This window comes from Sphaeramia orbicularis, chromosome 4 (assembly GCF_902148855.1).
Source record: "Sphaeramia orbicularis chromosome 4, fSphaOr1.1, whole genome shotgun sequence".
NCBI classification, from domain to species: domain Eukaryota; kingdom Metazoa; phylum Chordata; class Actinopteri; order Kurtiformes; family Apogonidae; genus Sphaeramia; species Sphaeramia orbicularis.
The window spans coordinates 47,443,649-47,471,115 of NC_043960.1; the positions used below are offsets into that span (position 1 = coordinate 47,443,649).

Here is a 27,467-nt window from a genome sequence, read left to right on the forward strand (position 1 = left end):
TTCCCTTCAGCACTGTGCGTTTGAGTCCAGTCATTCACTCCGTCTTAACAGTTTGTATTTGTATAGGAACACCTTATGTCCCCATTAAGAATGCAAATCTCTGTCTGTACGTCTGTTTGTGTGAACGCCATAAGGAGCCTCTAATAACAATGTAATGTGTTCTTATGATCTATTCGTAACAAGCGCAGGAACATATGGGTTCTGGAATGGCCTCCTGATACACGAACGTTGTTCGTTGTTCTTACGTTGTTCATAAGGCATTCATTAGGGCACCCTGCGAAAGGGGGTTTCATACTGCGTTCATGCAAAATCTTGGACAAGATCACTCACCTAGCTACGAACTTAGGAACGGTCCACGAACCCTCCATTCTTATAAGTCCGCCTTGAGAAGGTTGTACAAAATGGTCCATAAATCGTTTGCACAGTGTTCGTAGCTGTTCGTAACGGCATTTGTGACTGAGGCTTTATGTTTAACTCAAACATACTGTCGGAAAAAAGGCAAAAAAAATACGAATTTTTACTTGTTTTTTGATGGATTATTGTCAACAATATCATTGCTTAAAAGTTTGGCTTTTGTAGATGTAGAAAAATCTAAAAGTGCATTTAATAATATGGCCTATACGAGGTTGCCTGATAATGTTGCCTGTTGCCCTCTGAACAAAACCACTGGTCTGAATCTTGACTTTGTCAAGCCTTTGTTGAAAACCCACTCATTCATTGTTTTAGGCTGTACATAATTGAGTGAAAAGTCAGTGTCAGCGCTGTTAGTGTTCATCATTCTCAACAATTCCTCTTAACCATCCCTGTTCCCGTAGACCTGCCTCAGGGATTATACATATTTCATATGGTCCCCAACATGTGATGAACGTCTTTGTGACGTTAATAATAACCTCTGACTTCAGTGCTGATCTATTGGTAGAAGAAGGTGCCTGTGTAAATATAAATTTTTTTACAGTGTGTTTGCATCTGGCTGTATTTTCTCTGACTTCCCTCTGCATCATTTACAAAGGCGGCCTCTTGACTCCTAACCAGCCATGCTATAGTGCAGATACACTCCTTCATGGCTTTTCAGCAGGAATAATAGTTTGTCTGTTTTGCATTTTGTCCTCAGGGCAAACTGCACGGCTTCTTCTTGACAAGTGCCATCTGATAATTAGGGCTCATAATCACCCTATTAGTATGCAGCTCAATTGAGCAGAGAACAGCTTATTGTTCCCGTGGCAGGAGCAGCAGCCATTTGTAAGCGGATTATTGTACATTTCTTGTTAGAGTTTTATGAGAATGAATCATATGTGTAATGGCTTAAATTGTTGTATTGTTAGACTGAAGAAGCATTTGTTTATAATGTAGCCAGGAGGCTGTGTTGTAAAATGACTGCAGTTTGGATAAATCCTCTAGTATTACTGCTTGCTGCTGAAAATCTGGAGTGTATGCAGCAGGCCTGTAATGGTGCATATACCAAACCGAACCGTTTCAGTACTCACCTGTTTGGTTAAATATACAGCTGTGCCGAAATAGCACAGTATGTTGAGAAAAAGAAAAAAGAATGAAAGATGTCGTTCGATGCGGAACTTTAAATCCGCACAAGTTCCACACGGACATATTGAAGGAGCACATTGACCCGAAATATGAGATGGCAGCTGCCATAAGGTTAAAAAAAAAAACAACAAATATGATGTCAAGCTAGAAGGAAGAGATTGAAGACCCTCCGCCATCATTACAGTCCCATTTGGGATCACTTCAGGTTCCCAGTGAAAGACATAAAGGGGGAAAGACATTAGGCCCTTTCCCTGACTTTCCCCCAGCCCTGAATTTACCCCGAAGAAGTTCCTGGTAGGGAGGTAGTACTTTCCAGATTACCAGGAACTCTAAGGGGCGGAGCTATGTGCTGGAGAACACTGAGTGGTGGACTAGACTCGCAGCATTTCCGCATTCTGTTCAGCCGCCAATATTTAACTCATGTAATTTCCAAAAGCTTTGTATTTTGATAATTCGGAAAATGGACCAAAAGAGAAGCTACAACAAGTGGATGGACGATGAAGAAATTCAAGCGGACTTTGAATCGCCGACACGAAACGAGTGAGTAAAAGCTGTTGGAGTCAAATATAAGACATGTCTAAAGAAATATGAGGAAAAGCCGAAGAAATTTATGCAGGATTAAAAGAAACTAAAGGACCACAACGGCCGCAGTGGATCCGACTGTCGAACAAACCAATGGTATGTATATCACAGAAATATTCACTGTTTAGTTGGTTCCATGCTGTAACAGTAGTCAGCGGAACATCAGCTGTTTAGTCAAAAGTGAAGTCCGGTTAACCTAATAGTAACTGGTCAACAGTCTGACACTAAACCTAAATCAGAGAACTGGATGTATTTGTGTTGTCGCTGTGAGCGGAACACTGATGTATTCTTTATGTTTGTGATTTCCACCTGAAACGGACCGGACGGACTCTCCTCTTTTTCTGAACCTGTGGCTCGTTTGTGCGCTGGTCCATCATCTACTGTTGTTTACAACAGCCCAGGTCAGACATTTAACATGTCACATCACACTGGTAGGAATCTGTCATCATGGGTTCTGTTATTCATTTATGCATTTTTATTACTTTTCCTGTAGGAAATCAAAAAAAGGACCGGGACCATGAAGTTCCAGACCGGCTGTCCTGGACCAGCTGGTCCACACACTGGTCCTGGACCAGCTGGAGCACTCACTGGTCCAAAAGCCTGAACCTTTCACGTGTGTTTATTTCCCTTTTAATCTCAAGGCACCTTTGTTATGTTTCAATTTTTAAAAAAATCTAACCTAATGCTGTCTGTTCATTTACAAGGCATCAAAATATGAGTAGAGTATAAGTACTTTTATAAGTAATATGCAGTCAAATTAAATGCAGGCATTTGAGTAAATCTGTCTGACTTTAGGGTTGAACCTGGACTATATCTATTAAACAATAGAAATGAAACAGAACCATCCATCATACATAAAGTTAGATGTGATTTAGTTTAAGGAATGAGAAGTTGAAAATACATGTTCTACCATTTTTAAATAGAAATTAAGGATATGTAATGATGGTTAACTTCATTTAAAATTTATTCCAGATGGATTAAGTGATTCAACAACCAGTAAAATGTTGAACTCAAACTGTCATTTTATTGTGCTAGAGGTTAGTTTGTGAATGTACATGAACTGGACTACAGTTTGTGTTACTGCTCCCTCATACGTCATCAACCTGAATTGAATAAATTACCCTGAACTTTCGGATGCGGTGGAAATGCAATTACCAGGAACTCTTGTACCCCAGAAAGTTCCTGGTAAATAAGTTCCTGGTAATAAAGTTCCTGGGCCTTTTGGTGGGAAAGGGCCTATTGATAAGATAAACGTTGTTTGCCGCCTGTGTACGGTAGTTCTCAAACACTTACACTTACTCTCTGTCTGTCTGTCTGTCTGTCTGTCTCTCTCTCTCTCTCTCTCTCTCTCACTCACTCACTCACACACACACACACACACACACACACACACACACACACACACACACACACACACACTGCATAATAGAGGAATAGAATCCGGGAGTTGGACGTTGAAAGTATGTAAAGTTTCATTTTCGTTTCATGCCATCGTTAGTTACGTTAGTTATGGACCGCACCCCCACATATATAACTTGCCCCCCTGCTCCGACCAAAAAAACCCCAAAAACATCCCCCCTCTGTCTTTTTGATAATTGCGCGCACGCACACACACACACACACACACACACACACACACACACACACACACACACACACACACAAAGTGTCCTAAACAGTTTGTTAGCTGTCTTAAAATACTAAAATAACTTGTTACCTCCGCCAAGGAGGTAACAAGGATATAGTAATTATTTGTTTTAATCTGTTTATTTCTTTGTATTTTATGGATTGTTTGTTTTATCTTGTTGTACAGTGTCCTTGTGTGTCTTGAAAGGCGCTTATAAATAAAATTTATTATTATTATTATTATTATTATTATTATTATTATTAAAATCATCACAATAGTGTCTGGTTTCGACCGGCTCTTTATGTAAAGTGTCAAGAGGTAACTTTTGTTATGATTTGGCACTATATAAATAAATTTTGATTGATTGATTGATTGATTGATTGAGTTGTGCTTTCCATTAAGCTGTTTTAATTTGAATTTTCAATTTGCTCATCCAATGGAAATGTTAAAAATTCAGAACACCCAAAAATATTGCAGAAATATTTTTATACTTGTGTGAGTTGGAAAAGTTCATTCATTCATTCTAAGTAACTTATTAATTGTCTTGAGGGTTGTGGAGATGCTGGAGCCTATCCCAGCTACCATCAGGCGAAGGTGGGTCCATCTTAGACATTTTCTGCCTTTACGTCCTCGTCTCTTCTGAGCTCTGCTCCATGTTGTTTATGTTGATTTTGGCGTCATGTGCATCACAGTAAGCGTCCGTGTGACAACAATGGAACCAATGTTTAGTGGCAGCAAAATGAAGGAAACAAACCTTCGATTCAGGAAAAATTATTGAATTATTTTTTAATGGAGTCAATTAATCAATTAATTGTTTCACTTCTAGTATGAAGAGCTGCACAAAATAGGTATGAAGTCCTTTAATAGAACATTGAAACCATGCAGATAATGATGAAGAACCAGCTCTTAATATTCACTTAAGAGTAGTGGATGGAAAGCACACACATTTACATGTTCTTTTTTTGTTAGAATTAAAAAAAAAAAATAAAAAATTGCAATACATCTATGGAAATCTACTTACAATATGCATTGTCCTGCGTTACCTTTAAGTTGTTCTTTTCATGTTTTTTTTTTTTTTTTAACTACACTGCCTTAGTGTTTCAGTGTGTGTGCATAATGCTGTCTCAAAAAGAATACATGCCCCATTATATCATAGTTAATAGTTTATGTAAAATAATGATATAGCAATATAATATACAATACAATACAATATAATAGCTCAATATGAACAGCAGATGTCTTTCTACTGTCACAAGACATATATTGTCCATCTTTTTTGTGTGTGTTATAGCTCATTCAAGGTTAAAGAGAAGCAGCTCAGATCTCCAGGCTCAGTTGGTTCTCATACAACAATATATTCCCCATTCCTCAAACTGCAGACATCTCCGGTTCTGATTTGGTGCAGTGTTTGTACAAACTGGAATAAGGGGATGAATGGGGGCTCAGAGCCTCTGTGTGGCTGACAGACAGCTGCTCCTTCTCCTTTCCATGTTGCTCTTTAAACTCTGCTGGTGTTATCTACCCCATGCTGTGCAGCGAAACACAGACACACACACACACACACCACACAAATGCCAGTCACAGTATTCATCCTTTAGTTTGTATGCCTCGCATAACATAGCATGTTCATACACAAAAGTCAGTCCTCAGAAATGTTTTATGGGGTGTTTGCAGTCTATAGCTGTGAGACAGCTTTTTTAAAAAAACATATAACTAAGACTGCTTGGTTAGTTTGAGGAAAAACTGTCAAAATAACTGAACATTTTAGAAACTCACTGAAAAAGTGCTTCTTAGATGCTTCCATTCATCTCTATAGGTCTTTCAGTGGGTCAATAATAATAATAATAATTAAAGCTGCAAGCAGCATTGGGTGGGACCTCGCACCAGGCGTTCCGCCCCCCCCCCGCGATCCGCCTTTCCCGCGACCGTCGACACCTCAGCTCCACTCACACCTCTCCGTCCCAATACCAGTTCCCACCCTTTAGTGTCTGTCCTCCTTACATCTCTACAGAACACCAGCGACCCTCTGCTGAAACCACCATCACCTTTAAATGAGACTTTTATTTTGGAAACCCTACTGTGTGTATGTGCATTTGTTTTGTATGTGAGAGAAAGAATCAGTTTGAAAAATGAATTGAAATTGTATGAATAATTGAGCATAAAAGTGATGATTTATCACATTTAAGGCTATTATTTTGGAAAAACCCTATTGTGTGAGGATGTGTGTCTGTGAGAAAGAGTACTTTTTAATGAAGAAACATTGTACAAACAGTTGAGCGTTTGGTCATAAAAATGAAAAGAAGTAATTTAATAGACATTATGTATTATTTTTAATAGGGGTTTTATTTTGAAAAAATGTACTCTGTGTACTTTGTAATATGTGCAAAATGTCCAATATCCACAATACAATGCAGCAAAACCTGTTTTAAAATGTGAGGGAAAAAAAAAAAAAAAAAAGTCAACAACCTACCTAGGGTTTGAACCCATGCCGCCTGTACAACAGACCACTGCTCTAACCACTAATCTATTGTCAAACACACATAGTTCAGCATTAGTAAGCCTTATATAGGGATTTAGTCATTGTGAAAAGTGAAAGTAAACATACTCTTCAAAAAATTGCCATTATTCCATAACCGTTGGTTTTATCTGAAAAATTCTTTCACTTTTGGATTCTGCAGACTTGTGGGAATTTAATGAGGTATAACTTTTTTGTCAAAAGTCTGAAATGAATAAGCAGTAATTGCAGAAACGTAGAGTAACTTTCAAAGCAGATTGCCAACTTCCTGTTGGAGTTAGCTCATGAGTGTCAGTGTATGATTTGTCAGGCTCAATCAGACCAACATTTTGGCATTTGTTTCATGTTTCTGTGACATTCCTACTGGTCACTAGGGCAGATTTTGTGTATTTTTTAGTACATAGGTGGTGCTACAGAGTCCATTTTGGCACCCAAGGGGTTAATTTTGATATTGAATCAAAGTGTTCACCAGCCATGACATACATAGCAAATTTGGTGAGTTTTGGAGCATGTTAAGGAGGTCAAATGGCAGTCTAAAGTGGAAAAAGTATGAAAATAAACAAATTGTTATAAATCAATAACCATACATCCTATCTCAAAAATGTTTGCATCTGAGAGTTGTGCTGAGTCCTGTGAACAGATAAATATGTCACATGTGGGGAAAAACTCCAAAGTGAAAAATGAGTTCCAAACATCGCAACTTTGCGGGCTTGTAAAAAAAAAAAAACTAAGACAGTTATGGAAAAAGTACGAGACCACTTTTTTGAGGAGGGTTCACTCTATCTTTTGGCGCTATTTAGAAGTCAATACGACAAACGATGTCATACAAGTTAGTTTTAAAAATTTTATTTTGAAAGGCATATTGCGAACTTCCTGTTGGAGCTAGCTCATAGGTGTCAGCACGTGATTTTTCGGGCTCCATTAAACGAAAGTTTTGGCATTGGTTTTGTGTGTCTACGACATTCCTACTGGAAGTTAGCAATTTGAGCATTTTATTTTGAAAGGCAAATTCTGAACTTCCTGTTGGAGTTAGGTCATGAGTGTCAGCTCGTGATTTGTCGGGCTCGATGAGACGAAAATTTTGGCATTTGTTTCATGTTTCTGCGACATTCCTACTGGCTGCTAGGGCCGTTTTTGTGTATCTAGGGGGCGCTAGAGAGCTCATTTTGGCAGGTATGGGTATAATTTGTACATTTTATCAAATTTTTCGCCAGACCTGACATGTGTGCCAAATTTGGGGAGTTTTTGAGCATGTTTAGGGGGTCAAAATCCAGTTTAAAGGGACGATAGTATAATTAAAAACAAACGAAGAACAATAGGGCCTTGCTTGCAGGCAAGGCCTGTCACTGTGTGAGAGGGCCTTACCTTTCGGCTCGGTCCCTAATAATGAATTAGATGTGTGTCAAGGCACCCAAAGTGCTTTATATTACTGATCCATTATTCATTCACTCTCACATTTACACTTTGGTGGTGGTAAGCTATGTGTTTTAACCACAGCTGCTCTGGGGCAGGCTGAAAGAGGCATGGCTACAAATCCATGCCAAATGGCCGCTCCGACCACCACCAAACATTCACAGGCTTTCATACACCAGTATGAATGACACTTGAGGCAAGGTGGGTGAAGTGTATTCTTGCCGAAGGACACAACAGCACATGACTAGGACAGAGCGGGATTTGAACAGCCAACTCTTCGGTGGTTGGATGACCCGCTTTACCTCCTGAGCCACAGCCGCCCCAAAAATTTACATAAAGCATCAATATACACTACGACAAAAGTATGAATTGAAAATATTGTGGTGGCTTAAGGTCAAGGTTGTTGTTGTTTTCTCTCAGTCTTGAATTGCTTCAACCTCTTGGCACAAATATTCAGTTGGATTCAAGGGTGAACTAAATTGGTCAAATCCTTAAGTGTTTTAGAAAATGCAATGGAAACAAGATTTTTCATTGCAGACAGTGTGTACATAACATTTTTTATGTTTCAAGTTCATTTCATCTGTAAAGACACACCCATTTGTCACACCCAGACTTTTATTTATGTGTGTGTGTGTGTGTGTGTGTATATATGTATACATATATAGTGGTTTGCACCACTGCCTTTGGGGTGGAAGGTTGCTGGTTCGAATCCCGGCCCTTTACGCTATATGCCTATATACAATAAATGATAGAGTCCTACCTGCTCTGACGTTGCCCAAGACAAGAAGGTCCGCGTCAGGTGTTGGGGAACCAGGACATCCTGATGTTAAATTGGCTACTGGAACAAGACATTCATGGAGCAGAGCAGAGAACATGGTACTGATTGAGTGTTACCACAGGAAGTAACCCCAGTGAGAGAGGGTACATGCAGAGGATGTGGGAGAAATGGTGCTTCGAAACCCCACATCCTCACTGACTAAGAAATGGCTCTTAGCTCAGTGTTCAACTATCTGCTATAAGAAGTTGCTTTCACAGCTAGAGATTGATGAGGTACAGAGTTGTACCTCATCCACAGTACAAAGATGCTACGGCAAGGGGGAGCCAGGATGACAGGTCACCTTGGGGGTGGTTTCACCATCACCCCCAAATATCGAGATTGGGTACCAAGCCCCAAAGACAGACGGACTGAATGCATGGGCAGCTGACCTGAGAGAGAAAATCATGAAGTCTTGGGGGAACTCAACTACCTCCTTGCCGAGGCCAAACAACAAAGTACCAGACCAGTCTCTACTGGAAGACTTGAACACCACACTCCTAACTATCTCTACCACTACCATCACTGAGACCAACCGTCTGATGTATGCTGCAGCAACAGTCATCCTAGAGATGCTTGGCTACAAGATGAACAGCATGAGTAGTAGCCAGAAGGAGTGAATTGCCCTCTGGAGGAGAAGGCTAGAGGCAAAGATCGTGGTGGCATGGAGAGAAGTCAGCCTTCTAAGCAGAGGTGTGAATCTAAGGAAAGAGTTGCCCAGGAAATGTAACAAACTGTCCACAGCTGAGGACTGGAGACTGCTAAGCAAAGGCTCACAGCCCTAGCTACCCGCCTAAAGAGGTATACAAAAGAAGTAGAGGCAAGGAGAATAAACAAGGTGTTCTCCACCAACCCAGCTAAGGTCTGGCAGGGTAACAAGGTGACAACAGACCCACTCAGGGCTGAGACTGAGCAATACTGGAAGAGTATCTGGGAAAAAGAGGCAGCACATAACACTAACGCCCAAAGGCTGATAGACTTACAGGCAGAGCACAGCCAACTTCCAGAACAAGATCCAGTAGTCATCACCCTAGCAGACATCCAAACAAGAGTGTCCAAAATGAAGAGCTGGACAGCACCAGGGCCCGACATGATTCACGCCTACTGGCTTAAGAAGCTGACTGCACTCCATGAACGCCTAGCAGCACAGATGAACCAGCTGCTAAAGTTAGGAAACCACCCAGAGTGGCTAACCCAGGGCCGGACAGTCCTCATAATGAAGGACCCCCAGAAGGGAACAATACCATCTGACTACCGGCCTATAACCTGCCTCAGCACCACACGGAAGCTCCTGTCAGGCATCATAGCGGCTAAGATGAGTAGGCACAAGGAGCAATACATGAGCAGAGCACAGAAAGGAATAGGCACCAACACCAGAGGAGCAAAACACCAGCTACTGGTTGACAGGGCAATTAAGACTGTAAGACAAGGAACACCAACCTGTGCACTGTCTGGATTGACTACAAGAAAGCCTATGACTCAGTGCCACACATGTGGATACTGGAGTGCCTAAAGGTGTATAATATCAACCAGACACTAAGAGAGTTCATCCAGAACTCGATGAGCTGTGGAACATGACTCTGGAGGCCAACTCAAAATCAATTGTGCAGGTGAGCATCAGATGCAGCATATATCAAGGAGATGCTCTGTCCCCCCTGCTGTTCTGCATAGTCCTAAACCCCCTCAGCCAGATCATCTCAAAGAGTGGCTTTGGGTACCAGTTCCGGAGTGGAACAACCATCAACCACCTCCTCTACATGGATGACATCAAGCTGTATGCCAAGAATGAGCATGACATTGACTCCCTGATTCACCTCACTCGGATCTACAGCAAAGACATTGGGATGTCATTCGGAATAGATAAATGTGGGAGGATGATATCTAGAAGAGGAAAGGTGATCACAACTGAAGGGGTTGAACTACCTGAAGGGAACATTACAGGCATGCAGGACAGTTACAAATACCTGGGGATCCCACAGGCAAATGGTAATCATGAGGAGGCAGCTTGGAGTTCAGCCACAGCCAAATACCTACAGAGGGTAAGGCAGGTCCTGAAAAGTCAGCTGAATGGCAAAAATAAGATCCAAGCCATTAACACCTATGCCCCACCAGTGATCAGATACCCTTCTGGCATAATATCCTGGCCACTGGAAGAGATACAAGCCACTAATATCAAGACAAGAAAGCTCCTTACCATGCATGGAGGGTTTCACCCTAAGTCCAGCGTCCTGAGGCTGTACACTAAGCGAAAGGAAGGGGGCCAAGGTAGGGATGGGAATCAAGAACCGGTTCTTTTTGAGAACTGGATCCCAGTAGCTCGATTCCTTGGAATCGTTTGCCTGCCTGCTAAACGATTCTACTTATCAATTCTGCCTTCGTTGCGCATGCGTGATGATGTCATGCGTATGCTGCATTGTTTTGGTCAGAACATAGCCAACATGGCGTTGAGGCAGAAACGGTCCAAAAAAGATGACACCAGGTCCACTTGTAACACTTGCAAAGCTTCCATTTCTTCAAAAGGGTGGAATCCCTCTAATATGCTGAAACATTTGTCCACAGCATGTGATTCATTTGATACGCTACTTAGCGGCGCTTGAGAATCTTGTGGCAGAGTGAACACCAGGACGTCATCCAGGCCCAGGTCTGGCTCTGGTGTGGGCAACAAATGTCATATCCCCTCAAATACAAGTTTCCAAAGGTAGGGGAAAGGAAATGAGGTGCACAACAACAGGAGACGGGCCGAGTTGAACCGGTTCCATGTAGTGGAAATGCGACAATAGAGGAATTAGTAAAGCGTCTTTAGTTTCACTTTCACTGTACGCCCCCCCCCCCCCCCCCCCCCCCCAAAACAGGCCTGGCATCATCCATTATTATTATTTGTACATACTGTATATGCTTTATTTTCTGTGAAGAGATGGAAATGTAAAAGACCGTTAATTCAAACATACCTGTTTGTACTCTTTTATTCCCTCATCCAATGAGAATCGATAAGAGAATCAATATGAAATCAGATCGATAAGCAAAATCGATAATGGAATCAGAATCCTTAAATTCTTATTGATTCCCATCCCTAGGCCGAGGACTAGTAAGTGTCAGAACTACTGTCCAGAAGGAAACGGCAAACCTCCAGGAATATATCAAGAAAATGGCCCCCAGTGACCAACTGATAAGTGAATGCCTCAGGCAACAAAAGCCCAGTAAGGATGAGGAGCCTGAGGGGCTATCATGGAAGGACAAGCCCTTGCATGGCATGTACCACCAGCAAATTGAGGAGGTGGCTGATATCGAGAAAACATACCAGTGGCTGGAAAAGGCTGGACTGAAAGACAACACAGAGGCATTACTCATGGCTGCACAAGAACAGGCCCTGAACACCAGAGCAATAGAGGCCGGGGTCTACCACACCAGACAAGATCCCAGGTGTAGACTGTGTAGAGAAGCCCCTGAGACAGTCCAGCACATCACAGCAGGGTGTAAGATGCTGGCAGGCAAGGCATACATGGAGCAGCATAACCAGGTAGTGGGCATAGTGTACAGGAATATCTGTACCGAGTTTGGACTGGAGGTCCCAGGGTCCAGATGGGAGACACACCTGAAGGTGTCAGAGAACAAACAGGCCAAGATCCTGTGGGACTTTCAGATCCAGACTGACAAGATGGTGATGGCCAATCAGCCTGACATAGTGGAGGTGGATAAACATCGGAAGGCAGTGGTAGTGATAGATGTAGCAATCCCAAGTGATATCAACATCAGAAAGAAAGAACACGAGAAGCTTGAGAAATACCAAGGGCTGAAAGAGGAGATAGAGAAAATGTGGGGTGTGAAGGCAACAGTGGTCCCAGTAGTGATCAGGGCACTAGGAGCAGTGACCCCCAAGCTGAGAGGATGGCTCCAGCAGATACCAGGAACAACATCATAGATCTCTGTCCAAAAGAGCACAGTCCTAGGAACAGCTAAGATCCTACGCAGAACCCTCAGGCTCCCAGGCCTCTGGTTGAGGACCCGAGTTTGAAGGAGACACCGCCCAGGTGGGTGTGAAAAAGATATAATAATGTGTGTATGCGTGTGTATTAATACAATATTGTTTAAAACAATATTCCTCAAATAATGCAATGAAATACTAGTCAAACTTAACTGTAACATCACATTTGTCTTTTTTATTACTTTTTTCATATATGTTATTTGGGGTTGTGCCAAATGTAGCGATATCTGCAGTGCTAAAGATCAGATTTTCTTGACTATGCATGTGACAGATCTGACTCTGTAGGGGTCATGTAGCAAAATACCAATGTTTTTTTCAGCATCCAAAGAACTCTAACTCAGAACATTTTAAGTTCTTTATAAAAGATAAATTCCTGTCCTCTGATATAAAAAGGTTTACAGTTGGTGACTGTCAATAAATGTTTCATTATACACTGTGTTGTATTTTCAACTATTGTGCTCTTGATCAATTGAAAATATTAATCAACGTCCAACCTGAATATTTAAGATAAAGGTAGGTAAAAGTGAGATTTGTCTTTCTTCGAAGAATATCTATCTGTGCAAAATTATTGGGCAAATATTAGTTTGCAGAATTATTAAGCAACTAAATGAAAATTGTGTCATCTCACTTGTTTATTTTTCATCTTTTAAAGTGAGAATAATAAATAACTTAAAATTTACAAATAAACATTTCTGACATTTACACAAAAATCTGTGACCTATAAAGCTGCTCTTGTTTTCAATGGCAGTCCCAATCCTTCCATTCATGGAGTCTGTCATTTTATTGATCTGTTGACTATCATCCACAACCTCCCAGACACTGTTCAGAGATTGACTGTTCTTCACCATAAAGCTCCTGTTTAAGAAGGACCCACAAGTTCTCATTAGAGTGTAGGTCAGGTGAGGAAGGCACCATGTCATTATTCTAACATCTTTAGGGCCTTTTACTAACTAAGCCACACAGTGGATAGTACAATGCATGTGATGGAGCATTATCTCACATAAAAATCATGGTCTTCTTGTTCTTTTTCCTGCACCACTGCTTGAAGAAAGTGTCTTCTGAAAACTGGCAGTAGGTTTGGGGACTTGATTGAGTACATACCAAAAAAGGTCCAAATGGCTCATCTTTAATAATACCAGCCCATCTCAGTGCCACCTCCACCCTGTTCTCATCTGAGTGGAGGTGGAAGCTTGTAAAGTTACTGATGCATCCATGGACCATCTATCTGGTCCACAGTTACTCTGAGTTCATCCATCCATAAGACCTTAAAGTTAGGTCTTTGTACAGTCTTGATGTTTCAACTTACGTGTCAGTTTTCTCACCTTGACCATGTCTCTGACACTGAACATCATCTTCTTCTGGACACTCCAGGTAGGTTTTAGTTCTGGAATATCATGGTACTGGAGGTCAGTGGGTCCCTGTAGCTTCACATCTGATTCTTCTTAAATCTTTTGCTTTTAATTTGCATCTTTTCTTGTGTTTTTGTGATCCTGTTGACTACTCGCAAAAACGTGGTAATCTGGTATTCATGGTTCAATAATTTAACTATTTCAAGAGTATTTCATCCATCTGAAAGGTATTTTACAATATTTGACTTTTCACTGTTAGCTAAATCTCTTTTTTACCTGAATAAAAAGTTGCCCACTAATTCTGTACAACTTAATAAAGGGTGTTAATCATTGTATGATCATGTGATTTTCATTGCGTGACAATAATTAATTCCAGAAAGAAACTGAATTTATATAGTTTGAAGCCAGTAAATATACAGAAAAATAATGATATGGTCAAAATACTAACTTGCCTAATAATTGTTCACACAGTGTATCCAAATTTGCTGTTGTATTATTTGCCATTTGTTGCTGTGTTTGAAAAAACAAACCAAAATAAATAAAAAAAAAAAAACTTTTGTACTTCCTGCTCATATGAATCGTGTTAATAATATAACTCTCAAGCACAGCAAGGTCAGAATACTAGTAATCAAATTGAGTCAGGAAATTGGCTCTAATCTAATAATCTTGCGTATTGGATTCCTTCCTCCTTGCCTATGTGGTAAAGGTAGAATGGGCTGTCTGATGGCTCATTCATAAAGAAGCGTTATAGTGCTTCCATTATTACCAGAAAGAAATGGAAACAGAAGTTCCAGAGGGAAAGGTCACCTACAATAATGCAGGTGAAAAGATTTCACCTTCAACAACATTAAATTGGGCCTCAGCTAATGTAGTTGTGTTATTGACTTTATAGTGAAACTAAGAATTCTTTCAGTGAAGTGTAAAATTAACTACTATTTTTCTTACTTTGTTTGCCATTTGCCTTCATATATTTCCTCTGTTCCCTCCTTTAAGTAAGTAAGTAAGTAAGTAAATTTTATTTATAGAGCACTTTTCACAGACAGAGTCACAAAGTGCTTTATCAATTCAAATCAGAATCAAATTAAGTTTACAGAGACCCAACAGAATCCTTCAGGAGCAAACACTTGTGATTGGTGACAGTGGGGAGGAGAAACTTCCCTTTAACGGGCAGAAACCTCGAGCAGACCCAGACTCCTGAAGGATGGCTGTCTGCCTTGACCAGTTGGGGTTAAAGAGAGAGAGAGAGAGAGAGAGTAAAGGAGGAGAAAAGAGAGAGCGATAGAGATATAGAGAGACTGGGGTGGGGGGGGGATGACACATGGAGTACAAAAGAATATAAAGAATATATGTTATTGAATGTGTGTAAATCATGTACAAAAAAGCACCATGGTAAAAGGACTGATCCAACATCTTTATTTAACACTTTCAGTGCCATGGGCCGACTAAATCGGCTTTACGAAAACAACCTGTAAAATGCCACGGGCCGATCAGATCGGCTTTGGAGAACACGCCATATTTGTGTACAAACAAACCATCCACCCCCATTTCTTTCTCACATTTCGATGACGTTCTTTCTGTGTCCCCCTTTTGAGACCAAGCAGACGGGAATTTGAGGTCACGCGACCGAATAATATTTTTATATCTTTTTAATGTTTCTTATTCTCCGGTGTTTCATCAGAGGGAGCCCTCCATGCCGGGGGGCGGCTGTGGACTCCAGGGGCTGTGGCGGCGCCTTCTCTCACTGGGGTCTGCTCCTTTCTGGTGGGTGGGGGTCCCAGGTGGCCCTCTCCCACTAGTTGGGATGCGGGGCTGTGTTGCTGGTGCCTGGTCGCCGGGGTCGGCGGCTGCCTCCTGGTGCGGCTGGCTCCCTGAGACAGCGCCTCCTAAATTGATGTTTTACTTTTACTTGTACATTTTTGTTCTGGTCTACCTGTGCTCAGTCAGTCTTCTTAAGTATGTGTGAACTTGTGGGTTTGCATGTATATGTGTGTGTGTGTGTGTGTGTGCGGGTGTGTGGGTGTGTGCGGGTGAGTGTGTGGGTGGGGGGCGGTACTGATTTTTAAACTGATATGTAAAGCACTTTGTGCTACAGTTTTAATGTATGAAAAGTGCTATATAAATAAAGATTATTATTATTATTATTATTATTATTATTATTATTATTATTATTATTATTATTATTATTATTATTATAAATTATGCAAATTACGATCAATAATGAATCGGCTGCGTCCGGTGCGTTTTGGATCTAATCAGCAATTGGTCGGATGTTACCGAGCGGTTTCCTGCAGGATTCTTCAAATATTATAAAAACAACGCGAAATACTGAAAAATGGCCAAATTCTGTGGCACTTTTAGGGCTTATTAGCCCCTTAACTGTCTGGCACTTAAAGAGTTAAGTGAAAGTACAAGCTGCAGAATGTGCAGAAGTATGTGCAGAACATTATCCATGTCAGTATTGATTCTCCAGGTTTTAGACATGTCAGTGAAGAGATGAAACCTTTTCTACCTGATGAAGTCATCCTTTCTTGATTTTTCTTGTTACATCTTTTACATTGCTGTCTTATGCTGTACTCTGTACACCAAGGGGTTTTCTTTTCTATATGTCATTGTCCCATCTATGGTGGTTGAAATCACTCCTGAAGTTCGGAAGTTGCACTATGTTGGAAAGTAAAAAATAACCAATATTCAACAGAAATACAGTTCAACTTTAAAAAAAAAACAAGCCTATTTTAAAATTGTAAAGAGTATAAAGTACAGATATTTGGGTAAATTTTGGTAGAAAAGTTTTTTTGTTTTTTTTTTTAAAAAGCCATGTTCAGATACCTAAAAATTGGCTTAAGTACAGTAGCAGTATTTATACTTAGTTACAACCCACCTCTGTAAATTAGATCCGAGTTGTGCCTGGTGATAATGTCAGCTTTTCCTGACTGCCTCTTCTAGACACTGTGCAGAATCAGTTTTCTCTCCTTCTTAAATGCCTTGTTTCATGTCTGCTAATCTGGTTGCTTCTAAGTAACTGGGCCGAAAAACTGTGTGCGTCTGTCAATATTTTGGCCTTATATTGCAGCTCAGTTTGTCGTCATAGTGAAGTCTTTTGGTGTGTCTTATCGAGAGGCTGCAGCTGCTGTTGTCAGAATACCACTGTAGCCTGGAGAGACATTTTCATACAAGCACACACACAAACACACCTTGGATTACCCACACCAAGCTGAGTAAGGCATACACCTCTAAACAAGCATGAATAATAGCATGTTGTTATGTTTACCAGCAATATGATGTAGCTGAGAGATTCTCTTGAGACAGACAAAGCTTCTCATTTAGAGTTGTCATGTGCTAATGAAGTTGCACATGACTAAAGGCACTGTTTGTGAACTTCTGTTTGGTAAATTTTTCTACTTACTATACACTTTTGATTTTTTTTGACCATAGCGTAACAGTGAGTTGTAAATCAGTAATATTAGAATAGATATCAATACTGTTGTTGAGTTGTTGACTGTGATCCCCTGACATTACATAGATGGTGTTATCAGTCATCTTAAATGCCAGGTGTTCCTCTGAATTTGAGAAGAGATGCTGTAGAACACTGTATAAATGGAGTGTTGATATATGATGACGTATCCAAGGCAACTCATCAGGTTCATCAGGCAATGCCGTCAATACAGTCTGTGTATTGGCCATGGACAAATGCTATGTTTATGGGGACACAAGTATTTAGGAGTTTGGAAACTTATGTCAGAGATGGTAAATAGATAGGTAGAAAATTGTTCATAGGTATATATCAAGGACAAAAGAAACACATTATGTTTATGTTTATTCATGTTGTATGGCATGGAATAAATCTGTACAACAATGCAAAACACACAAATGCAACAATTTGTTGTTATTCAACATAAACATATCAACAATGTCTGTAGGATGACACTATAATAATGCTGTCTAATAATGCAATATTCCACCAATAATGGGAAAAGTCTTTGCCATGTATCTGTAATATAAAAAACCAGCACAAGTAACAAAAAAATTGCACTTACAAAATGTGCATTTATTTGAAAAATAGTAATGAAACTAAGAGGAAAAAATTGAGATAATATAAAGTACCACTCTTAAGCAATAACTGAAGTATTGGCATCAGTTGGAACAGGTCATATGCTGAATTTTTGTTCAACAAAAAAGGCTGTGGTAATGTAAAACTGATGATTAGGATGATTAATGTTTTCATGAATGCAAAACTGTTAATTGAATTAATGTGGTGCTAATTTGATGTGACATTATTTTGTGTCCTTGTAAACATATCAGTTGGAATGATTTCAGTCAGGATGAAAGTATTGTCTATCCATCTCATGAGCAGCTTGTGTCTCCATGACGTCCTCTGTGAATGCCACGACCACCCTGCAGATAAACGGACACTGGTTTTCCTGCACCTCTACAGATCATGGTAACAGTAAAGGAGCCAGGGCTCATACTCTACTTAGATTAATGGCCCCAGCTTGGACTATTGACACAACACTTATCTTGTTTTTATGAGTCTGTCAGTGGCTTCTATCTATAAACCTGAAGGCCCACGTGTGCAGTCACACATAGAAACACAGACACACACGTCACTGATGCTCCACATGTACAGTTCAGTACGGTTCTATATTTACTGCTGCAACCTAACTGATATGTCCAAATAATGATATAGTTAATCGAGACAATGACAAATTAATCAACAGTGAAATTGGTAAATGGTAAATGGACTGCACTTGTATAGTGCTTTCCCATACCTTCATGGTGCCCAAAGCGCTTCACAAAGCCTCACATTCATTCATTCACACACACACTCATACACCAAAAAATAACTATTTGCAGCCTGAGAAAGTGGCACATGAAGCGACCATTCCACTTAATTATAGATTACTTCCACTTTTAATCCATTAAGAGCCAGTGCTACTTTTGTGGCAGTTCCCAAATGAATTTTTCTCTCAATATACCCTTTCTTTATCACCATGATTGTAATATTATAATATCAGGTATTTTCCTAATTTTAATTTACAGATCATGTAGATATTCATAAAAGCTCAGATTACAGTTGAGGGTTATTATATTAGAATCAGAGAAAACGGATGCAAAGGTGACTCTTTAAGCAAAGATATCAACTGAATATAAAAACCAGTATCTTCATCCACTGTCAAACTACATGGGTTGTACTGGAGAATCAGTGAGCTCATTTACATGACCATAAAAATCTGATAACTGGGAATAATCTGATAATTGCTGTTATCAGATGTGATGCCTTTACATGCACTTCAGAAATACGATAATCGAAAAACCCTGGTTTACATATTTCAGTCTACTATTTCATTTCTCTCGGAGTCCGTACGTATGTTATGATGATCCTGTCATTTTCAAAACATCCGGTCTTATCTTATTGACCATGGCAACGGCTACAGTGTCAGCATTAGCTGTCCTAATGTGGGAGCTAATAGATCACATGTTCCTGCTATCCTTCATTTCATTTCATTGTTTGTTTACCTTTTTCCTTAGGCTCACATTGTCGCTGCATAACTTCCATTCATATAGATTCTTTTTACACATAAGCAGATGTAAAAAAGCGAAAGAAATCAGATTATCCTGTATACATGTGTGAAGACATCAAAGTGTTGGGAAGATATCTAGGTGTGTTAATCAGATTTCTCATAATAAGATAACTGCCCTTATTGGCTAAAGCATATCAGATTATCTTGTTTACATGATCACTTGAATAATCTCCAGAAATCGAATGATGATCGGAGCATTGGTCTGCATGTAAACAGGCTCAATGTTGTAGAAGATGACTGTTTTCATGTTCACTATAAAGCCTCTGAACTTCTAAATGAGTCATATTTGATGACCATGAAAAAATTACAAACTACATTTTACCTGAATTATTTCAACATATTGATAGGTTTAGTGGTTCAGAAGATTCAGTATTTAGCATTTAGATCAGTACATATTTTTGGTTGCCAATGGCTGTTTGGGTCTGTGAGGGTTAAGATTATTTTCAGAAAATGAAAATAATTCACTCCAGTGCATCCTGTGTCCTTGCATCATAAACTGAAGTATTAAGTTGTGTCCAAAAATGTTTTTTGTTCGGTTACAGTGACCTTGAAATTTAACCTTTACCCACCAAACTCTGGATATTTTTTCCCTCTCCAGAGAAATAGCAGATTTTTTTTTTTTTATGTTTTTTCTTTTCTTCAGGTGCCATGCAAAAATGATTGTTGCACCTGAACTGTATAACTGTAGAAAAGATCCTGATTCCCACTAGCTTCACCTGGATGTAGGGGATAAGATAAGATAAGATAAGATAAGATAAGATAAGATAAGATAAGATAAGATAAGATAAGATAAGATAAGATAAGATAAGATAAGATAAGATAAGATAAGATACGATACGATAAGATAGTCCTTCATTCCACAAGGGGAAATTCATGCTAAAAACATATTAAGCCTGCAAACATTTGTATGCCAATTTTGATTGTGTTATTGTGACAATGATGATGGCTGCTTTTAGGTCCATGTGCCATTGTGGGTTAGCGCAGCTTGATTGGACCTTGCATGACTGGGGACCAATAGTAACCTTCTCTGCTGTAAGTCTGAACTGAAAGCCCATTTAAATGCAGTGAAGAAATAAATGTCAGGAATTACAACAGCCTGTTTATAGTTACAGAGACGGAATGCCAAGTTCTTTGTATTGGTAATGTTTGTATCATTAAGCAGTGTTGCAGAAGATCACAGAGAGAGAGAATAAGAATAAGCAGATGAGATGTCTCTGTAGGCTTTACTTCCTCTGTACCTGGAGGATCAAAACCACACAGTAAAGCAGACATCACAGGATCTGTCAGCCACAATTAGACTAACAGATGGACCTGCCGAAACTGGTGTCTGTCAAAGTCAGGGGATGATGTGTGTTTGTGTGTGGGAACGAGAAGAGAGAAACTGATTCAGTACCAGCTGTTGTTGCACACATTTACACACACTGGGTCTGACCAGTGGCCATGCACAGTGACAGTTCACTAATAGAACTATGTTTTCATCTGTCTCATTCAAATAATTTCAGATGCAGGCTGCTGAGTCTCACCACACAACTGAAGTATTCCAATATCTTTTTATGTTGTGTTAAATTGAATGTCTTCATGGTCATGCTCTTTTACAACTCTGAGCTTTAGGTCCTTGTTTTTCACATGGAAGGGTTAATTTAAAAGGCATTGGTCTCTGTTTGAGAAAATGGTGACAAGTAGAAAAAGAGGGTGTAAATATTTCTATTTTAGTAAGAGTTTGGATTCTATCCCTAATAATCTGCAACAGAAATCATGTAATTTATTAAAAGCAGGCTAATTTAAAAAGCAGTTTATGGGGTTTATGTGGAACAAAAGGGGCAGTAATTAAATGTTGGTGTCAAATCTATTACTGAAAACTGCTGTTGCTCAGGTGAATATACTGAATATACTGTACTGTTCTCACAGCTGGGCCTACACAGAGCTGGTTGGCTGTGATAAGAACTCCCAGCTGAATAGCAGCTGCTGCCTTGACATTCGTCATGATTGGCCAGGGTTCACTTTTATGCTTGTGATTGGTTGATGATGGTTAGATGCAGGCTGCTGATGCTAGCCATCAGGTTGCCTGGATACAGCCATCCCTCACTATGTTAGTGGCCTTGGCAAAGTGACGGACAGCTTAAGTGCTCTGCAGAGGAATGTGTCAGTCTGTTGATTCTACTGAGAACATCTTTATCATCTCTGTGATAGATCATATCATCCTCTCATCACTGTATTTTCAGCTTCAGTTTCTTCTTCTTCCTCTTTTCTCTTTATCAAAGTAAATGAAAATAGAGAAATGCAATAATCACTTTAAAGAAAATACACAGTAACGGCAGTTACATAGCCAAGTGATTCAAAAGCTGATTGTTGTGATTTTGGAAAAGTATTTAAAATGTTAGTTTTAGATTGTGAGGGTGGTGATGCTCATCTGGAAGTCTGTCTGTCAGTTTTGTCCACTGGTTCTGATTGCCTTTGGGTTCCAATACACTGCCATCATCTGTACCACAAGGGAAAACTTTGATTTATTGGACTACTTTTGTCTGCCCAAAGTAACTCGAAAAACAATAACAGGATTTCATCACATTTTGCTCATTCTACATGTAAAATGTAAAATTGTGTGCAAGATACTAATAAGTGTATCATAATTGTTATATATTTGTCTGATTGCATTTTTTTGACTGAAATCATTTTGCATGATCCATTCAAACCTTTCCATTCACCTGTTTAAAAACAGATGGACAGAATTGTTATATTTCCCAATTGTTTTCCACTGATTGGCTTAAAGTCTGGTTTAGACCAGCTCTAAATGTAAGGTGTGTGTATGTGTGTTATTAGTCTTTTATCAAGCTCATGATGAAATGTAATTACTTACATTTTTAATTACATTTATTTGTGTAACAGTAAATCTTTTCATCTATGTAAAATTTCCTGATCCCTTCTCCGTGCTTTGATATAAGGCCTGTGTCCGCTTGCTGCTCCGTATGGTTCCTTCTTCAGTGCTGCATTCTCAGGCTGTACTCCATATCTTGAGCCCAGCAGACCACCTGCTAATTTGTTTCTTTTTGTGGAGAGACAGGGGACTCCGGGTCTCCACATTCTCTGGGACACTTGTGGTCTGTGTGTGTGTGTGTGTGTCTCAGATAGATAGATGTGTAGACAGTCTGAGGTGGATTGTTTCTGTCTCTCGGGGAGTTTGGCCACAGATCGCAGCCATCCTGTGAATGTCTTCTGCTCCTGATTTGTATTTCAGGCAATGTGCTAATCATGCACACACACACACACATATATATATATATATATACACACACACACACACACACACACACACACACACACACTCTCACACACACTCTCTCACAAATACACACAAAGAAACATTAGATAGCCTTTTAAACTTTGCAGGTTTGTGAATTACTCAAAGAAGGAAATGCGAGAAGTGTGGAGTGTGACAAACATGGAAAAGAAAGACATTTGAAAATAACAGCAGTAAACTGACAGAGTTAGAGAGATTTATGACAGAGTTTTGCAGTCATTTATCTGTGGACACACAAGTAGATTAACTCATTAAACTTAATGTGCTCAGCGGCTGGTTGAGTGGCCAAAGACCATAAACAGACCCGCAGATGGTTTTGCACTACTGGACTGTAGTTAAAAAGAACCATTACTTTGTCCCTTAACCTGCTTTATCACCTGCTGTCATTTGGGCTCACAACAACAGCTCACAACAGCAGAAGCATCACTTATCTGGCAGTATTTCCATTTGATAAATAATTTGCGCTGACCTCACCTAACTTCACTGTACTTTACTCTTTACAGACATGACTAAATGACTTGTCGTCACATCATGAAATCACCTCGGCATTCTCAGCCCCTCCTTTTCACGCTGCCTGTCTCTCAAGGCCAGTGACACGCTCCCGCTGAACCCTCGCCTGTGTTGCCTTGACAACTGTTCTCTCACTGGGCGGGTACTGCTCACTTTCGCACTGATGGTGTGATAAGTGCTACAATTATGTAAATTTTGTCCAAGCAAAGTGTTTTTGCAGATTGAGCGATGGAAGCAGAAAAGCTCTTTGCCTGATTCATTCAGCTCTTGAGTTCTAAAACTAGCAGCCCATTCTGCATTGCATCACGCTACTGCAGACATCTCAACTTTTCTCCTTTGTTCATTTCTCCACCTTTTATCTCTTGCACAATCATCTAGAAAATAGGTTTTTTTTTTTCATTTTAGATTACAGTTTGCTACGTGGTAACAACAGTTAAACAGTCAAGACCAGAGGTCGCGTTAACCGAAAATATTCCATCATCGACGGATTTTTTTTTTAAATGATGGAAAATTCTGAAGGCCGTCCCTCATTTTGACAGATTAAAATACTGAGGGTAATCTACTGTTAACCTTTCCTGCTCGGCTCGTCCGACCGTAGTCAGTGAGCACAGGGGAGATGTCGGAGTTAACTCCCTTGCCAGTAGTGGAAGACAGCAGCTTTTATTTTATGCACAGTATATCGATGTTAGAACACTTTTTTCCTTCTGTCCCTCTTACACACTCATACTCAAAACTGCTGCTCCCTCACCTTGCTCGACCACTCACACCATTCGCATACGCACGCGCCACACACCGCTCTTGCACTTAAAGGAACACACACACGCACCAATCTCATAACACTACCAAAGAAAGTTTTCACACAACACTGTGAACAGGTCCTGCTCACAGAATCGCTGGTCTGTCTGTCTCTTAACAAGTCTTCAAACAGTCTATAACAGCCTCCTACCTGTATAGAACACAGCAGCACCACTGTTCACAACTACACTGAATACAACAGCGGTACTTCAGTCACATGACTCACCGTTAGTTCACCTGTAGTAGACCCCTGTCCAGTTGATGGTGAGTGTGAATATTAATCAATCAGTGTCAAGTCTTGTGTCATTGTTTTGCTGACTTTAGCCAAAATTAGAGGCTACTTTTCTAGCGCAAACTGTGAAGACAGCTGAGTCTCCTTAGTTATTTTAGAGAGCCCAGTAAATATGATGGCATTGATAAACGCAGTTAAAAAAAGAGGGACTGATGCGGTGAAGGATGACAGATAAGCAAGGAATACGCTAGTTCTGATGGCATTTGGTGTGCTATATGTACGCATTTTCTACCTTTCATGTGTTATTTGATGGCATGTCAATTTGTGCGTAGATATCTGGTTCATATAACCCGAACTCTAACCCTCAGTGCACACCAATTAAAAGTGGCGTATAGAATTATGCGAGTCGTGATATCACGTTGGTTTATCAGCCAGCAGCAACTACAGCTGCTGCATCATTGAGATGTTTTTGAACATTTAAATACTACCAAATATATCTCTTTATCATTAAAAAATTAAAATTTTAAATGACGGATAGTAATAAGTTATGACGGAATTTTTACAACCCTGTCCGTCAAAATGACGGACAATAAAAATGTCTAGCGCAACCTCTGGTCAAGACTAGAGCTGCTGCTACCGATTATTTTTGTAACTGATAAATCTATCAATTATTATACGCCTGCCCATGGGGGGCATATAGTAATGCCAGGAATTCCATCCATCTGAGATTTTTGTACAACCAATTTCTCAACAATATTAAAGTATCTATAGCTATAAACAGCAACAAAGAAGTCAAATGACATCTACAATATATGCACTGCAGTCTACAACATTTCTATCCAACTTACTAACTTACTACCAACTTAAGATGAAAGTAACATACAACTTTGTGGTGATCCCGGCATCACATGCATCACAATAACACAACAATGGAACCAATGTTTAGCAGCAGTGAAATTAAGCAAACAAAGCTTTGACTCAGGAAAATTGTAATCTAACAAATTTTTAGCCGATTGGAGTTGATTAATCATTTCAGCTCTCGTCAAGACTCACTTTCTTTATATTATTCAGTAATTAAGAGACTCCCTAAAATTTAAAATGGTTAAGAAGCCTATCCTGTCATCATGTCAGGCTCTTTTTAAAATCGATTTATTTCTTTTTATTTACCCTATAAATGTGTACTATTTTTTTCTTTATATTCTCCTGAGTCATATAAAACCTGCAGTGCAGCTTACACATTGCACATTGCCTAAGCTGATTTAGAACAAATTTGTCAAATGTATTCATTCATGTCGTCTTAGTCACCCCTGCTCCGCAATATCTCCTGTTTACAAACAGACTTTACAATCCTGTTAACAGTGCTTTAGCTTTGCCTGTGTGCATTTGGAGAGAACCCTTGTTCTTGTCTTTCAATAACAACCTATTCCCTGAGAGACAGGCTCACTGGGGTTAGAGCTTACACCAGCAGTGTTCCAGCACTGTTTGGCTCTGCCACAAGTTCTACTGCTGTTACGAGGCTTAAAGTGTGCATCCCTGAAGAGCTCACTGTTGGACCCTGGCCTGTCACCATGCAGCTATTCTCCTGTGTTTTGTATGTGGACCTTCACCACTCTCAGAAAACAAAATCTAATATAACTGCATCTAATAGAATGAAACAGTAACAAAATGATAAACTGTATTACTGAATTGTCATTTAAATACATTGACAAAAAATGTTTAAGGATAACAGGATTAGAACGCAGTTATCAAATCAGTAAGTATGTTTCCATAAGTATGTGTCATTTTATTTTATTTGAAGTTTCACTTTAGAAAATGTTTATGGAAATACAGAAACAAAAAGGGAGAAAAAGAACAAACTCCTCAAATTAGCAAAAAGTTTAAATGCTCAATTGAAGTGTGCCTTTGCACATTATGGTACACAAACACACCTTTTTTGAATAAATTCCAGTTTAGATAAGATCCAAAGTCCTATGTATACTCTATATTAAATACTTCTACATATATGGAAGGGGTGTTCTATCCGTCTTCTGCATTCATTATGTCTGTATTTCTGTCCGTCCGGTGGGAGCTTGCAGATGCAAGCTTTGGGCTGCTTTTTACGATAGAAGCCATCTAGTTCAGACTTTTTGTGTTTTTTTTTTAGTACTATGCATGTGTTTCCTATATGTACTTTTTATATCTTCATAAAAAGACTGAGAAATAGATATGTATGCTGATCAAACAACTCAAAAACAGCATACATTAAGTATATGTAGGAATGTAAATCCAAGCATGTGTGCATCCTTGCAGAAACAAATGTTGCTTCTGTAGATGAAATGCCCTGTGGTCTGTACATCAGAGATGATTGTTCTCCACAGGAGGTGATGCTGCAACTAAAACTACAAAGCCAACACCACCTGCAGAACTCACTCACTTCAGCTGTTGTGTTTTTAAAGAGAGCAAGGCTTTAATGTTGGAAAGGCGAAAGCACTCCTTCTGACTCAGCAGCATATCTTTAACCGTCTGCTTGAAGGTCATTGATACATTTCTCCTCTGCTTACTGTTTTTATGTCCACTGTGTTTTCAACATAACTACTGTACAGGCTCTGTGTATGTAATTAATGGATGAAGGAAGTTACTTGAAATATTGTATTAACCAGCGTCTAAATTATAGAGTTGTAGGAGCTGGTGAGGGTGTTTGGGTGTCTGTTCATCTATGTGCTTGCAAAAAATACTCGGACAATAAATACTTCCACAGCAGAATACCTCATGTTTGTTTTTGTGTCTTGTTGAGAAAATGTTCTTAGTCCTCTGAGGAGCCCATTGTAATTGAAAAGCATCATTCAGTGTGCAGCCATCAAGTCTGACTCTGGATTATCCCCTTTATCGTACAACACAGGGATAACCTAGTTCAGTCCTTCTTTAACATCTACATGAATATGATGAGGTATCTCAACAGTGCTCTTTTTACTCTGACTACATCCACACAGCTTCTACCAAATACAGCCGTACCAGTTGGACCATATTGTGATGCATGTGTGTGTTGATGTGCACATTGGTAGAATCTCGGTTAAAAGGGCTCTTTTAAACTTTGGGGCAGCACTGGTCTTTTTTTGTCTGTCTGTCAGTCGCCCACGCTCTGCACCCCTTCTACTCTCAGCTTCCACCCATCCTCCCATCCTCCAACCATGGCAACGGGTTCTTTCATCTACCCTTTGTTGAATAAGGAATGGAGGATATGTGTATATAGCTGTTT

At 39.8% G+C, this 27,467-nt stretch overlaps 1 protein-coding gene and 1 long non-coding RNA gene across 2 annotated transcripts in view; both read left to right on the plus strand.

Annotated features, from left to right (window-relative positions):
* The window catches only part of xpr1a (xenotropic and polytropic retrovirus receptor 1a), a 129,662-nt gene that overhangs the window by 32,706 nt on the left and 69,489 nt on the right, over nt 1–27,467 (plus strand). The window lies entirely within an intron of this gene.
* LOC115418004 (uncharacterized) lies at nt 227–26,311 on the plus strand. Its single transcript, XR_003935234.1, has 5 exons — nt 227–468; nt 12,137–12,148; nt 12,297–12,303; nt 17,254–17,260; nt 26,301–26,311. It is a non-coding gene; the product is annotated as an uncharacterized LOC115418004 (long non-coding RNA).